General features: G+C 42.5%; 1 protein-coding gene across 1 annotated transcript in view; it reads right to left on the bottom strand.

Annotated features, from left to right (window-relative positions):
- The window catches only part of LOC140409029 (molybdopterin synthase catalytic subunit), a 73,032-nt gene that overhangs the window by 55,905 nt on the left and 395 nt on the right, over positions 1 to 16,732 (bottom strand). The window lies entirely within an intron of this gene.

The raw sequence follows: 16,732 nt of genomic DNA, 5'->3' as shown, positions 1-16,732 counted from the left end.
AAGAGGCATCCGGAGGAGTACATAAATATGGAGGAAATAGAGGGATACAGACCGAGTAAGGGTAGGAGAGTTTTTTTTTTCCGTTGGGGCATCATGATCGGCACAATCTTGGATGGCTGAAGAGCCTGTTCCTGTGCTGTACTTTTTTGTTCATTTTCTTCCCATTGAAGATTTTTTTCAAGTGTTCTTAACTAGCTACTGCTCTGCTTCATTGACTTTACTATCTATCCATTCCTCTCAGTACTCCAAACAAACTCTTTGAGCTCCTTATTCTTCAAAACATTTTTCCTTTCTTCTGAATCTTCCTTTTATTCCACCAGGTACTTATCCATGACATCTTTTGTAGGTACGTTCACAAAGTACATCCTAAGGTTGAAAATGTTATGTATTTCTATTGCAAAACTAATACTCCGTACTTCTAATCTTTAATTTGCAAATTGCCAGTTATTTATTCAATTCTAATGTACTTTCTATTTGCAAATTACTAGGTAGTACCCCCTACTTGCAGCTCTGTATGATGCAATCACAATTTTCAAGCATTCCATATTTTCCCAATATGTCCAATCTGATTCTTGATGCTACCATGCTGCCATTTTTGATCTCCACATTTCTCCATATTTTTGTGCGCAGGTAGTATTATTAATGTTCCAAGCTAGTTTGTGATATAGAACATAGAACATAGAAAAATACAGCACAGAACAGAACAGGCCCTTCGGCCCACGATGTTGTGCCGAACCTTTGTCCTAGATTAATCATAGATTATCATAGAATTTACAGTGCAGAAGGAGGCCATTCGGCCCATTGAGTCTGCACCGGCTCTTGGAAAGAGCACCCCACCCAAGGTCAACACCTCCACCCAACACGAAGGGCAATTTTGGACACCAAGGACAATTTATCATGGCCAATCCACCTAACCTGCACATCTTTGGACTGTGGGAGGAAACCGGAGCACCCGGAGGAAACCCACGCACACACGGGGAGGATGTGCAGACTCCGCACAGACAACAGTGCAAAATGCCTTTTATTTTCATTCACTGTAAAACGTCCTTTATAGGTATTGGTTTGAAATAGAAGCAAAAAGTGACAGTGCAAAATTTTCATAATTCACATTCGCAGGTCTGTGACAATCCAGGATGCAAATACAAACTCCCTCATAGAATTATTCTGCCCGGGCAGCATTGTGGCCTAGTGGTTAGCACAGCTGCCTCATTGCGCTGAGGTCCCAGGTTCGATCCCGGCTCTGGGTCACTGTCCGTGTGGAGTTTGCACAGTCTCCCCGTGTCTGCATGGTTTTCGCCCCCACAACCCAAAAATGTGCAGTGTACGTGGATTGGCCACGCTAAATTGCCCCTTAATTGGACAAAACAATTGGGTAATCTAAATTTATTTTTTTTAAAAAGAAGACTTCTGCCCAGGCTTTTTGAAATTGCACGGATATCGAAAAATGTGAGCAAGAATGGCCAATTGACAATGCAGCACTTGCAAAGTTAATATACAATGCCCTCAACTGTGCTTTGATCACCTCCATTTGGAGTGATCCTGTATCTTGCACAGAATCATTCATTTTAAATTTCACAATATTAAACTATCATTTTTTTTAATTTTTTGTACAGAATTTGAATTATTTTGCTTTATACCATAAAGCAAGCAAAGCTAGGTTGAAGTAAAATATTTAGAATATGATCAGTTTCTGGTAGTATCCAGGAAAGACAAAACTTGTAGCATGCTATCCATCATTGGCAGTCCCACAACAAATGCAATGGCTTTGTGATCGCTTGTGTAGAAAAGGATCAATAGATTCAAACCTGATTTTTAAAAAGGACATGCATTTAGAAATGTCTTTCATGACTTGGGGATTTTTTTTAATGGGCTATAAAGCTAATGAAGGACTTCTGAAGAGTCACTGTTATTATGCAGGAAATATGGCAGTCAATCTGTGCACAAGATCCCACAAAAAGCAAAGTAACAATGATCAAATAATCTGTTTTAGTGATGCTGGATGATGTATATATACTGGACAGGACCTGGAGGGGAACTCCCATGTCCTTCGGAGACCAGCAAGAGGGCAGATGGGGCTTCAGTTTAATGCCTCATCCAAAAGGTGATATCTCCAACATTCAGCATTCCCTCAGTATTGCACTGAAGTGTTAGCCTAGATTATGTGGTTAAACTTCTGGATTTGTACTGAAATCCACAATCTACTGATTTAAGAGGCAATAATGCTACCACTGAGCCACAGCTGGCACCCACTTTTGTAATTAAATCAATTCAGATAAAATGAGAACCCATGCAAATTGAATTATGCAGAAAACATTTGATAATGTCCCACATGAAAATACATTAGATTAAGGTATAATTTGAAAGGGAATAAGGATTTTGCAAGGAGAGGAACCAGCAGGAACTGATAATGTTAGGCTGGACAGATGTACTGGAGTTAAATGCCCTATGGATCAGTTCTAGGTCTGGTAGTGTCTCTCGTCAACCAGTATGAAGTTCAGCAAAATTGACAGGTAATACCAAACTGGAGAAAGAGAGGTGGTTGGGTATCAAGTTAACCAAGGATTGGACATAATTTGCAAGTGGGCTGAAGTGTGGCAAATTACAATTCCATCTAAGTAAGTCACAGATATACAATTGAACACACAAAAAGTAAATCGAACACACAAAAAGTAAATCAATGACGTTTGGTGACAACATCTGTAGTTTTGAAAAGGAGGTGAATGATTGTGGACTTAATAGAGATAGTTGGAAATTCTGGAATACTAAGTAATGCAGAAAAAGGTTAATTCAGGATACTATATCAAATTAAATTCCGACTGCCTAGTAACACCCTAGCCCAACCATTAATATAATCTCTCCCCATCAGTTTCATCTCCTTCATGAGACACCCGCAACCCCCCCCCCCCCCCGCACCCCCATCTCATCTAACTCTGAACACAATATAACCGTTCTATGCTCAATGTTAAAGACATCAGAATTAAGTCCCTTGCATTTTTCCCTCTGCTGAAAACTACGATCACCCAACTCCTAGAAGTCCAACACCAGGACTTGTTGGTCATGGAAGGAGCATTCACAACACAATTCAGTGGGCTGATAATCAGCTCGGGAATCCTTCCACTACTTCCCCTAGGGAAAAAAAAGTGTGTGTTTAAGATACGCTGAAATAAAAACTCCTCAAAAAGCTCACTCACAACCCACCTGCCATTTCCAACTACTGGCCTATTGTTAAATTAGTTTTACCTCATTAAGGTGGGCAGCACAATAGCAGTGGGCAGCACAATTGCTTTACAGCTCCAGGGTCCCAGGTTCGATTCCCGGCTTGGGTCACTGTCTGTGTGGAGTCTACACGTTCCCCCCATGTCTGCGTGGGGTTCCTCCGGGTGCTCCGGTTTCCTCCCACAGTCAAAGATGTGCAGGTTAGGTGGATTGACCACGTTAAATTGCCCTTAAGTGTCCAAAAAAGGTTAGGTGGGATTACAGGGATAGGATGGAGGCGTGCGCTGAATTAGGGTGCTCTTTCCAAGGGCCAGTGCAGACTCGATAGGCCGAAGGGCCTCCTTCTGCACTGTAAATTCTATGATTCTAGGATGCATCATTGCACTCAACTGCTTTTGCGTCAAATCCCTTAATCCGATTTATTTCCCACCAATAGCACCAAGATCAACTATCAATGTCATCCTTCATAACTGAACTCATGTCAGATTATCCCTTATTAACTTTGTCATAGCATGCAATACATTTGTTGGGTTTGCTTTGCAATCCATATCAGAGGAACCAACTGCCCTTGCCCATTACCACTCTTTCTGGCTGTGTTGGGACAGGACAATCCGTAATAATGTTCTCACCTCCCATTCCTATGCAGCTACTACTGCAGAGTTCACAATTCTCTGCCTCATTTACATATTGCCACTCAGCCACATTAGGCAGAAGTTTCTAAGCATATGCTGATGATTCCCAGCAGATTCTCTGCACCATCTTCTGTGACTCAAAACCACCTCCATCAGTTGAAAATTTGGAAGATCAATACCATCTTATTGTCTGCCCCAAGCTCCATAACCCTTGTAATTAACCCCATTACTTTTTCTCAGTGTAGACTGATTCGGATAATGTACCACCTTCTTGGTGTTCTTTATTAGTTCTCAGGATTTTGGTGCCACTGACAAAGCCACCTTTTATTCTTCCTGTTTAGTTATTTGGGAAGGTGGCAGTGCACATATTCTTGAGCCATTTAGTCATGGTAGTGAAAGTGCTCCGACAATATTTCGTTAAGTAGTTCCAGAATATTGACCTTGTGATAATGAAGGGACAGTGCTATACTGCTAAGTCAGGATGATCATGAACTGGAGATAATGGTCTTCCGAGGCACATATTGCTCGTCCTGCTAGGTGGCAGTGGTCACAGATTTGGACGTATTGTCCGGATGCCCTGGTGTGTTCCTGTAGTGCATCTGATAGAACACACTGTAACCATGGTACGTCAATGGTGGGGAGAGTGGATAGTTAGGCTAGCAGATAAAGTGGACTTCAAGGTCGTTGCAGCTGCATCTTCCAGGTCAGTGGCAATTATTTCAGCAGAGTACTGACTTGCATGTTGTGGAGGAAGTGAACAGCTCATGAAGATACATTAAAAAATCATTCAGTGCACGGTAGCACAATGTTTAGCACTGTTGCTTCACAGCACCAGGGATCCGGCTTGGGTCACTGGCTGTGTGGAGTCTGCACGTTCTCCCAGTGTCTGCGGGAGTTTCCTCTGGAAAGACGTGATGTTAGGTGAATTGAACATTCTGAATTCCCCTCAGTGTACTCGAACAGGCGTCATGGTGTGGCGACTAGGGGATTCTCACAGTAACTTCATTGCAGTGTTAATGTAAGCCTACTTGTGATATTAAGATTATCTGTCCATATCGGTGTTCCTCCTGCATGGCAGCAACAATGTCCTAATCACATTTGAAAACAGTTTTCCATACCACAGTCTCTCCTTTTTCCTTAATCTGTCTATCCAATCCAACCATCAGAGGGAGAATAATCAGGGATAGAATGAGCAGTTGGACAAGAATAAGCTCATCAAATAGTCAGCATGAACTTGCGAAAAGTGGCACCAATCCAGCTGAACATTTTAAGGAGGTCACTAACAAGATGGACAGGAGAATGTGTACGGATATTCTCTAAATGGACTTCCAGGACATATTTCATGAGGTTTCACACCAGATAGCAGCAAAAACTAAACAAAACACTGAACTGAAGGTATCTTCTCCTTCGGTCCTCTGCCCGAAACAGGTCTGACCCATAGCACCACGATCTTCACCATGGGAGGGCAACATGCAGGTCCCAAACCCCCCCCAGCCTGAATGGGGATCAAACCCCATGCCTTGAGCACCAAGCTGATCCATCCAGACAACTGAGCCAACCGGTTCCAGAAGGAGTCAGAGTTGCTTAGGCAACATTTACTTTTACATGCATGTTGTAGTCTTTTAGAATACCCAATTCATTTTTTCCAATTAAGGGGCAATTTAGCGTGGCCAGTCCACCTAGCCTGCACATCTTTGGGTTGTGGGTACGAAACCCACTCAAAAACGGGGAGAATGTGCAAGCTCCACACGGACAGTGACCCAGAGCCGGGATCGAACCTGGGACCTCGGCATCGTGAGGTTGCAGGGCTAATCCGCTGCACCACCGTGCTGCCACACATGTTGTAGTCTGAAGCTATGAACAATGATGGTAGAATCGCTAATGTTCTTGCCATCATACGGCTGACTAGGAATCTCCCCCACGTTTATCACCTGCCATTGGCATTGAGAGAAAATAGAAGCAGGCAGAGGCCATTTGGACCTCCACACCTGCTGTGTCATTCATTATGATTTTGGTTGATCATAAAATTTAATACACTGATCCCACCTGCTCCCCATATCCATTGAGCTCCAAGAGCTATATCTAATTCCTTCATGAAATCACACAACGTCTGGCCTCAACTACTTTCTGTGGTATACATTGGAAGAGTTCACAAGTTACACTCGAATCATTTGGCTACATTGTGAATGCACTTACTTTGGCCATCAAGTCCTGGAGTGGGACCTGAACCGGAGCTTCTGACTCAGAGGCAGGGGCACTACCCAGTGCAACAGAGTTTCACAAGACTCCCACAAAACCTTGTTATATTGGTTAATAATTGGTTAGAAGGTTAGAGACAGAGAGCAAGGATAAGAGTTAATTCTGCTATTGCAGGATGCAATAAGTGGTGTTCTCCACCATGATGGGCATTCCATTACACTCCTGATTTGTGCTTTGTAAATGGTGGGAAGATGAGCCACATGCTGCAGTTTACGTTGCAGATCTGTCTTTTCCAATATCTGTTTTATGCCTCCTCTTCCCAGTGTCCCAGATTATATTCATTGGAGTTTAGGAGGTTGAGGGGAGATCTAATAGAAACTTACAAGATAATGAATGGCTTAGATAGGGTGGATGTAGGGAAGTTGTTTCCATTAGCAGGGGAGACTAGGACCCGGGGGCACAGCCTTAGAATAAAAGGGAGTCACTTTAGAACAGAGATGAGGAGAAATTTCTTCAGCCAGAGAGTGGTGGGTATGTGGAATTCATTGCCACAGAGGGCGGTGGAGGCCGGGACGTTGAGTGTCTTTAAGACAGAAGTTGATAAATTCTTGATTTCTCAAGGAATTAAGGGCTATGGAGAGAGAGCGGGTAAATGGAGTTGAAATCAGCTATGGTGGAATGGTGGAGTGGACTCGATGGGCCGAATGGCCTTACTTCCACTCTTATGTCTTGTGGTCTTAAGGTCTTATGTCCGATTCCATTTTAAATGCTGCTCATCTGTAATATTTTCAAATCCTTAAGAGGAAGATCTGAGATTGAAAACTTTTGTTTACCCACAGATGCTGCCTTATCTGTCGAGTACGTTCAGCTTTTTCCTGTTGTTCCAAAGTAATACCAACGTCTATTTTATTGAAAGACTGTACTTAGGAAACAGTATTTTATGTAAAATATTTACCCGTTGAAACTGAACAACAGCTCTTTTGGTTACATAGCTGCAACCAAATAAAAAACATTCCAATAAGCAAACTTATTTTAGAAATTCATCTGAACCAGTGGCTCTTTCAGTATTGAATTACACTATTCTCTTGTCCATTCCTGCTTTTTATAACTCTACCTTTGGCTATCTAGGCCTGAAGTTCTCTCCCGAACGTCACAAACCCTCACCTCCCCCAGACATTCCTTAAATCCGATCTCTTTGACCAAGTTTTTGGTTACCTGTCCTTATATCACCTTGAGCAGCTTAGAGTCAAATTTTGTTTGATAGCACTCCTGCGAAGTTGTTCAAAGTGCTATTTAAATGCACCTTTAACCTGCGCTGTATCCAAATCAAGTGGTTTTTTTTAACATTAATTTTCTCTTGACTAATTTTAACAGTTTTTTTTAACCACTTGCACTCAAATGATGTGGCTACTATTCATATAATGTATGGCTGCCATGTTTTCGCTTTTAGGTTTTGATCTGATAAGCTTTAAAGGATGGCAACACGTGACAGGGTGAGAAGATGAGGTCATTCTTTTGAAGCACATATCACATACCAGTAGAGACGTCCTACTTTTCCAGTATATCAGTGACAATTTGGGGATCTTCTCCAGTTATACTGTATATAAAATCGACATTTAAAATTACCATATGAATTTGCATTGTACCATAACTAAAATTTGAATTGTGACTTGCTTGATACTTGAACATGCGGGTAGTATACTGTTAAACAAAGGTTAAGTACACATGTCATCCTGTGAATAATTCAAACCTGGTCCAAACTGTGAATGAAATTTTATATTTTGGAGCAGAAACATGACCTGAGAAGGCATTCAATGGAAATATGTAAATTATTAATGGATATTGCACTAGCACATTCTGTAAGAAAGCCAATTGTTACAACACCGGACTTAAACAAATGATTACACATTAAGGTTCAATGCACAAGTTTTCAATTACTACTGTAGTTATTATTGGTAAATTATTGCCTTCATCAGCATACAATATTCAGAAATAACACCAACTAGCTAGGTTACTTTTTAGCTTGGACAGACTGGAAAGAAAAAACAATTTATTTAACTATTAAGTAGTGATTTTTTTCTAATATTTCACTAGTGACCCCATTTTTACTAAAACTTACAAATTAGTCTTAAGTTCTGTACATTTAGTCCAATCTGTTTTGTAGTCATGAATATCATATGCACTTCGGAATCCGCAATTATGATTTTGCTTAATTTGATGTACAAGATTCCCAATTTCTCAGAGAAAGATGCTTACAAACCTGGTGTGTTCATAAAGCCAGCCATTAGTCACAGAGAATGACTCAAAAAAACTGTTTGTTCCAACTCTACAAATGTATGAGTGGGATAATTAAATAGCACAATCTAGGATGACAGCCAGCCTTACAAAAAAAACCTTGATGAACATTTCTACAGCGTGCCTTTCTAGCCTCATTTATATTTAATAGGATTTGCCCAAGTTTTAGACGAATAACAAAGTTAGGTAGTTCTGAGTCCCACCATTTAAAAATATGTTCTATTTATTAATTTGTTTTTACCTCAAAACTTTTGAGCTGGCCAAGTCCTAAAGGACATGAATGCCAGGTCGGGCCTTCAGTAGATAGAAAAAATCTACCCGACCTTATCCTCACCAATTTACTGGTCACAAATGCATCTGTCCATGAAAGTATTGATAGCAGTGACTGTATAAAAATATATATTTTTTCCAATATTGCTGTGGTATACTATGAAGCAGGTGTGTGTGTGTGTGTGTGTGTGTGTGTGTGTGTGTGTGAGTGAGTGAGTGAGTGAGAGAGAGAGCGAGAGAGACTAATTTAATTAAACTGACAGATAGATTGCAAGGTTTAAATCATCAAAGGGTTAGATGTAAAAGCAAGCAGTTTGGAGTGGAGATAAGCAAAGCTGAGATGGGATACAAACAAAAAATATGTATGGCAATTTGCATGGGGAGATAAAGGAGGTTTGTTTGTGTTTACTTGTTGAATATCAAAGAAAAATTAAGGGCAAGTTTAAAACTGGCAAAGAACATAAATGAATAAAGCAATGCTGTTAAGTTTAGCTTTCCCTAAAGTACTGGCTATAAAAACATGAAAGATTTTTATATTCTGGGAAACGTAACTTGGAAGTTATGAACAATGGGTTTAAAGATGAAAGAGAAAAAACAAGACTGAAACATATGAGAGGAGAGACCATGTGATTTCCTGAAGAACATGCTGTGCGAGGACAGATCTGTGAAATAAACAGCCTTTAGTTACCCGAAAGAAGCATTTGTTTGTTCCAGAAACCAAGGTTTTATTACAAGCCTCGCATTTTCATTGTCAAGTAATAGGGAGAAAGAAGTCCTGTCAAATACCTCCGCTATAGCAACAGTGGGTGCCATGCGGTTATATTACTAGAATGTTTATAGATTACGAACCTATAGGGATTGTTGCCGGAAAAAGGTGTTTATTTGAGAGTCTGGCTAAGTAGAAATCTTTTGGGAAGTATGACAAGACTAAATTTAACTGCGTAACTGCAATCTTGTGTGTTTAAACTTTCTCTTCTTTTGTTAATAAATATTTTAATTAATAATTAAAATACTTTGACTTCAGTGCATATACCTTCTCGTAATAAAATACAAATTTGCACACTATTGTGATAGCTTGATCAAACATCCCTTTAGGATTTGGTCAAGCCAGCAATTACCATCTGCCATATCATACCAGACTGAAACCCAATCCTTGTGGTGATGAAGTCCCATCTTCACACCAAGGACACACTCCAGTATATTCTGGGACAAGTTTACGGTGCTAAATAGATTAGATTCAGAGCAGATCGATCAACTTAAAGATGGGCATACACGAAGCACTGTAGGCCATTAGCAGCAGAACTATATCCCACTACAATCTGTAAACTCATGGCCTGAAGCATCCCTCATTCTACCATTATCACAAGCAGAGGGAGAAACCCTGATTCAAAGAAAAGTGTAGAAGAAAATGCCAGGAGCCATACCAGGCGCGTCCAAAAATGAGGTGGCAACCTGGTCACGTCACAGCACAGGACTGCATGCTAAGAAGTGAAAGCAGCATATTATAGACAGAGCTAAGTAATCCCACAACCAAGGGATCAGATCTAAATTCCACAGTCCTGTCACGTCCAGTCATGAATGGTGCTGGGCAATTAAACAGCTAAATGGAGGAGGGGGCAATGGACATTCCCAGCCTCGAAGATGACAGCTCCAGTACATGAATGTAAAAGACTAGCTGAAGCATTTGTAATCATCTTCATCCAGAACTCATCTTGGTTTTGCTCTGGGGTCCCCAGCAGGACAGAAACCAGCATTTAATCAATTTGTTTCACACCATGTGATAAACAAAATGGGTAAGCACCCAGCTTCCAGCAAATTCTATCGGCCCTGACAACATCCCGGCTACAGTGCTGAAGACCAGTTTTCCAGAACTAGTCATGATTCTAGACAGCTGGTCCAGTGCATCAAAAACACTTATTCACCCTACAAAATTGGCCAGATATGTCCAGTCCTCAAAAAGCATTAGAAAACCAATTTAACCAATTAACACCCCAACAGTCTACTCTCAATCAGTAAAGTGATGAACAGTATCATAAGCAATACTATTAAGTGACATTTATGTTACAATAACCTGGTTATCTATCCTCAGTTTGGATTCTGAGGCAATCATTTGGTTCTAGACCCCTTTATAGCCTTAGTCCAAACACAGAAAAAGAGCTGAGATCTAGGCATGAGGTGAGAGTGGCCATCCTTGGCATGAAGGCAGCAATTGACCAAGTGTGGCATCTCACAACACAAGTAAAATTGGAGTCAGTGGGAACTGGAGTAAAACTCTCCACTGATTGGAGTTACCTAGCACAAACAAAGAGAGCTGTGGTATTGGAAACTGATCATTTCTGCCCCAGAACGTCACTGCAGGAGTTCCTCAGGTAATATCTAAAGCCAAAATATCTTCAGTTGTTTCAATGACTTTTCGTCCATATAAGATTGGACGTGATAATGTTTGAAGATGGCAGTGTGTTCAGTTCCATTTACAAATTTCCAGATGAAGCATCCCATCTCCACATACAGCAAGATCTGGACAGCATTCGGGTTTGAGCTGCTAAGTGGCAACTTCACGCCACACATGATCATCTCCAAACAAGAGAAATTGTAATGACTTCAGCTTGACATTCAATGGCATTACCGTCATTGAATGCCCAACATCAACATCCTGAGCTTATCACGGACCAGCAATTGAACTGGATCAACCACATAAATGTGGCTACAAGAACAGTTCAGAGGCTGGGTATTGTGTCGTAGGTGATTCATCTCCTCTGCAAAGCCTACAGGACACAAGTCAGAAGTCTGATACAAACTCTCCACTTGCCTGGATGAGTATGGTTATAAAAAGACTCGAGGAGCTCAACACAATTCAGGACAAAGCTGCTAACTTGATTTTCACCCTATCCTCCATCTTAAACATTCACCACTAGTGCACCATGGCTGCAGCGTGTACCATCTACAAGATGCAATGCAGCAACACACCAAGGTGTTTTTGACAGCACCTCCCAAACTTGTGACCGAGATCACCTAGAAAAACAATGGCAGCAAACACCACCCTCAAGTAAGCCTCCAAGTCACACATCAACCGGACTTAAAAAGATATTGCCGTTCCTTTGGTGTCGTTGGTCAAAGTTATTGTGCTCCCTCCCGAACAACAGTGTGATAGGATGCTCACCACAATGTCTAGGATGCTCACCACATTGTCTAGTGGTTCAAGGTAGTGGCTCATAATCAACTTCACAAGGATAATATAACTGCTGGCCTTGCCAGCAACATCTAAATCCCATGACTGAATGGTAAAAGAGTAGAGAAAGGTTATAGGGTGGGAAAAGAGGTCAAAGTCAGAGGAACAATGTTTGAGGAAATGAATACTACATGATAGAAACTTAGCAGTGACCCAGTTAGTGCATAGGTCTTAGCCTTGATGTAGTAGAATGTATTGTTTAAGAAGCACGCACTCTACAAAAGATGGAGGAAAATAAAGTTGTTATCCAGTTATTTCTGAGAAATGGCAGAAGCCAAGGCTAGACCAGACATTTTCTAAACTACAGATTGTACCTGATGCAAGAATATCAACATGCTGCAATGGGAAAAGATCAGAGAGTCGGAGGATTGCCTATTCTCACTTATAACGAAACCTGGAAACACTCAACATGCTCGGCAATATCTGTAGAGTGTGAAGGCAGGATTAAAATCTCAGTTCGACAAGAGTAATATGCAATAAAGAAATCAAAAATATCTGAAGTAAATTGGATCCAAGAACCATAGCCTAATATTCACCACATCTCTTGTTAATTCAAATTACTGTCCAGACTTATTACAAATAAAATGATTCAGAAAACCACAAATCATAAGCGAAATAGGACATTAAACAATATTTAAGTAGAAAACTGGAAGCGGGTTAAGTGTTTTACAGTTTCAAAGAATCGCAAGTTTCTTTGATGAACTCATGTTCAATTTATTACAATCCCGGGCCAGGCCCCAACAGTGGTAGGATATTAGTCAGAAACCGCAATATTTTTATTTTGTAAGATTGTGAGGAAAGGATACCACGCTCCAGGAATGATTTCATGCAAAATAGGATCACGGTATATTAAAGCAAACTTTATTTCAATCACAGTATTAACATCACACAAGAAAATAGCTTAAACAATGCTCATCAATACAGTGACACAATAACCCTTAAATCGCTTTACTTCCACTCAAACAGAACCATCTCAGATCTCAATCTACTTTTAAATACAGTTAGTACTCAGGAATACTTGCTGTATAGGTGTCTTGAAGCTACACTGCACCGGATTCTCCCAACTCCCAGATGCGCCTATGAGACCTCGCCAGCGCGCCACATAGCACAGATCCACACAGACATGGACATGGCACCTGGCCCGGGGGGGGGGGGGGGCTATTTGAGACCCCTGGGCTCTAGGCAGGGTGGTACCCTGGAACTCCTACTCGCACCTAGGCACTGCCACCCAGGCATCCCGGCAGTGATTGGGGCAGGGGTCGAAAGATCGGGCAGCTTTTAAAATTGGCACCCGATCCACGAGTACTCTTCCTGCGCTGGGGGGCTGAGCTGGTCAGTTCAGGAAATGATGTTAAGTGCGGCCTTGAAAACAGATCCAGGCGACAGAATCTGAGGATTGTGTGTCTTCCCGAAGGAGTGGAAGGCCCGAGGCCGACTGAGTATTTTGCCACAATGTTGGCGAAGCTATTGGGGGAGGGGGATGATCCCTCCCGATATGAACTGGATCGGGCTCATCGGTTGTGGAGGCCTGTACCAAAGGAGAGTGAGCCGCCAAGAGTAGTAACGCTGTTTTCGGAGGTACAGTGTGAAGGAGAAGGTCCTGTGCTGGGCAAAGCAGAAGCGGGAGCTGCAGTGGGCTGAAGCTGGTATACGCATATATCAGGACTATACTATGGAGCTGGCGAGGAGGCGGGCTGCCTCCAGCCGGGTGAAGAAGGCACTGTACATCAGTAAGGTGCAGTGCAGCATAGTATACCCAGCTAAGTTGAGGGTGACCTACAAACGCAAGGTCTTTTATTTCGGGATGGCGGAAGCAGCGGAGGAGTTTGCAAAGGCAGAAAAACTGTGGCTGAATTGAGAAGTGGCCATGTATCGATGTAGCCTCATGTAACTATTTTTTTCACTGCAGCTGGTGTATGTGCTAAACTAGCTAACGTTGTATATACTTGGACAAGGGAAGAGATGGGACTTTCGCTTGCAATGATGGTTCTTTGGGGCTTGGGTGTGTATGCGGGGTTTGTGTGCTAAAGGGGGTTTCTTGGTTTTCCTGTGACCGGGCGAGGGGGAAAGAGACCCGGGCGGGGGCCTCCACGCTGACCGATTTAAGCCGGCCAGTGAGTGGCAGTGAGGTGGGGGGGGGCTGCGGCCATCGGAGCCTGGCAGAACAGGTTCCAATGAGTCTAGCCGGGGTGGAAAGTTGGGGGGGGGAAGGAACAGAGGTTGCGGGGAGGGGTTTTGTAAGAGGAAGTGGGGGGGGGGGGGTTTGCAATGCGTGGGTGTCATTTACAGTACTCTTTCGGGGATTGGATGGCATTGAATGTTGGGGGGGGGGGGGGGCGGACTCTATAGGTCAACGGTGACCATAGGTGATTCCCGATTCCTTTTTCTCTTTTTTTCTCCTTTGTTTGTCCCACCGTGGGTTTGTTTTATTTGATGCTAATATTGTCAGGTGGGTCGTTGTTTGGGGTGGTGGGAGGATCGTTGTTGTTGATAGGGGAATTGATTTTGTATTTGTTACGTTTACTGCTTGTTGGTGGGTAAATTTTGAAGAAAATGCGAAAATGGAGAATAAAAATATTTTACAAAAAAAAAGTGCGGCCTTGTTGGGTTGCTTCACGCTGAGGCAAAAAAAAAAAATCAAAGTGCCGTTGAATAGCGGGGCCGTTCTTGGCTCTGCAGTCACGGTGAAACACCCCGCTAAACGCACCCAAAACAGGACTCTGTGTTTGCCCTGTTGAATCACATCCTTATAATAATAATAATGTTTTCCAGATCAGGACATGGCTGACTGGATTATATTAATCCTGTTTTCTGTGGATACAGCATAGGTTGATAATCTTGCACACTGCCCGGTGGAGAGTTTCATAGCTGCACTGAAACAGCTTAGCTAGGGAGCGTCCAGGTTTCCAACATGACATCCAGAATAAGGGCAGCACAGTGGCACACTGGTTAGCAGTATTCTTGACTAAACATGGTATAGTTAGAAATAATTGGTCTGATTTGTCAATTGGTTTATTTTGTCTTAAGCCGATTGCCTCTTGTATTTAACATGCAATAACAACTGATATTTATATAGCATGTTTAAATGCACTACAAACATCCCAAAAAGGTATTGTCAGACAAAATCGGAGCCCCTAAGGAGCTATTATTCGGACAGGTGATCAAAAGCTTGAACACTTAAAACAGGAGAGAGCTAAAGGCAGAGAGGTGCAAGGAGGAAACTCCAGAGTTTAGGGCCAAGACAGCTGAAGACTGGTCATCAATGATGGCGAAAGAGGCCAGGTTTGGAGAAAAGCAGTGATTTCAAGGGGATGTAAGGCTGGAGGACTGATTCCACGGAGGGATTTAAACACCAATGGTGAGAATTTTAAAATCAAGGCTTTGAAAACGAAGTAGCTTCACCTGGTCGATAGCTCATTCTGTAGGCTTCAGCTGCTGCTCCTTCTCCATTCCAATTGAAATTTCCAGTGGCGGAAACAGATTCAATAACTTTCAAAATGGAAATTGGATAAATACATAACTGGAGAAATTTGCAATGCTCTGGGAAAGGTGAAGGAAGTGGAATGAATTGAATCTCTCATTCAGCTGACACAGGTACAATGGGCCAAATTACCTCCTCATATACGGTGTCATTTTTTTAATTCCATAAAACAAGGATGGTCTTTGGTTTGATCAAAGGAGTGTGGGCTCGGTTTGTCTGTGAGATTGTAATGACATACAATTTTGATGCTGATAGCTCACAAGTACCTCACAGCTACCTACTTTTGGGTTATTGAGTCTGCCACTAGTCTGTCTCAAGTAGCACAGCTGCAGTGTCACACTACTTGATGAAAAATGTCATTGTGGAAATGAAATATTATCTTCATGTGGGCTTACAGTAACTCCTACTAATTCCATGATAACAGATACGTCTGTGCCAGGTAGTGTTAAAGATAAGATCAGTTACTTCCTCTTTCTGGTTACTTCCTCATTCTGGTTCTATCACTACGTAGACTACTGAGTCCAGCAGCTACTCAGGAGTCAGCCAACCTTATTAATGGTACCACCGAGCAACCAAGTCGGAGTGCTGATGGATTAGCTTGTGAAAAGGTTTTCTGTATTTGGCACCTGTTAAGGAGATCTTTTCATGATTTCGAAACCATGGACAGCACAGTGGCACTGTGGTTAGTACTACTGGCTCACAGCGCCAAGAGATGCAGGTTCGATTCGGACCTCGGGTGACTGTGTGGAGCTTGCACATTCCCCCCAGTGTCTGCGTAGGTTTTCTCCAGGTGCTCCGGTTTCCTCCCACAGTCCAAAGATGTGCAAGTTAGGTGGATTGGTCATGCTAAATTTCCGTCAAAACGTTAGGTGGAGTTATAGGGATCGAGTACGAGAGTGGGCCGGTACAGACTTGATGGGCTGAATGGCCTCCTTCTGTACTCTGGGGCTTCTATGAATGCTTGGGATTGTGAATCTGAATTGGTCCAATGTCTTCCTTCTTATGAATTTTGTATTGGCTTGCTAGGGTACAAAGAGTCACACGCAGGCTTACTCCCTCCCTGCAGGATATTACGGGGTGGCACGGTACCAGAGCTGCTTCACAGCTCCAGGGTCCCAGGTTCGATTCCCGGCTTGGATTACTGTCTGTGCGGACTCTGCACGTTCTCCCAGTGTTTGCTCCGGGTGCTCCGGTTTCCTCCCACAGTCCAAAAATGTGCAGGTTAGTTGGATTGACCATGTTAAATTGCCCTTTAGTGTCCAAAGTGTATGGCTCTGTGGGCTTGAATGGGGTGCTCTTTCCAGGGGCCGGTTTGGGCGGGGTGGGCCGAGTGGCCTCCTTCGGCACTGTAAATTCTATGTTCTATGACAATGATCTGGCAGTTCTCATGATAATATTTCTCATAAAACC

Source organism: Scyliorhinus torazame, chromosome 3 (genome assembly GCF_047496885.1).
Source record: "Scyliorhinus torazame isolate Kashiwa2021f chromosome 3, sScyTor2.1, whole genome shotgun sequence".
NCBI classification, from domain to species: Eukaryota; Metazoa; Chordata; class Chondrichthyes; order Carcharhiniformes; family Scyliorhinidae; genus Scyliorhinus; species Scyliorhinus torazame.
The sequence above is the reverse complement of the archived record's forward strand: the minus strand, read 5'-3'. Positions and strand labels throughout refer to the sequence as shown.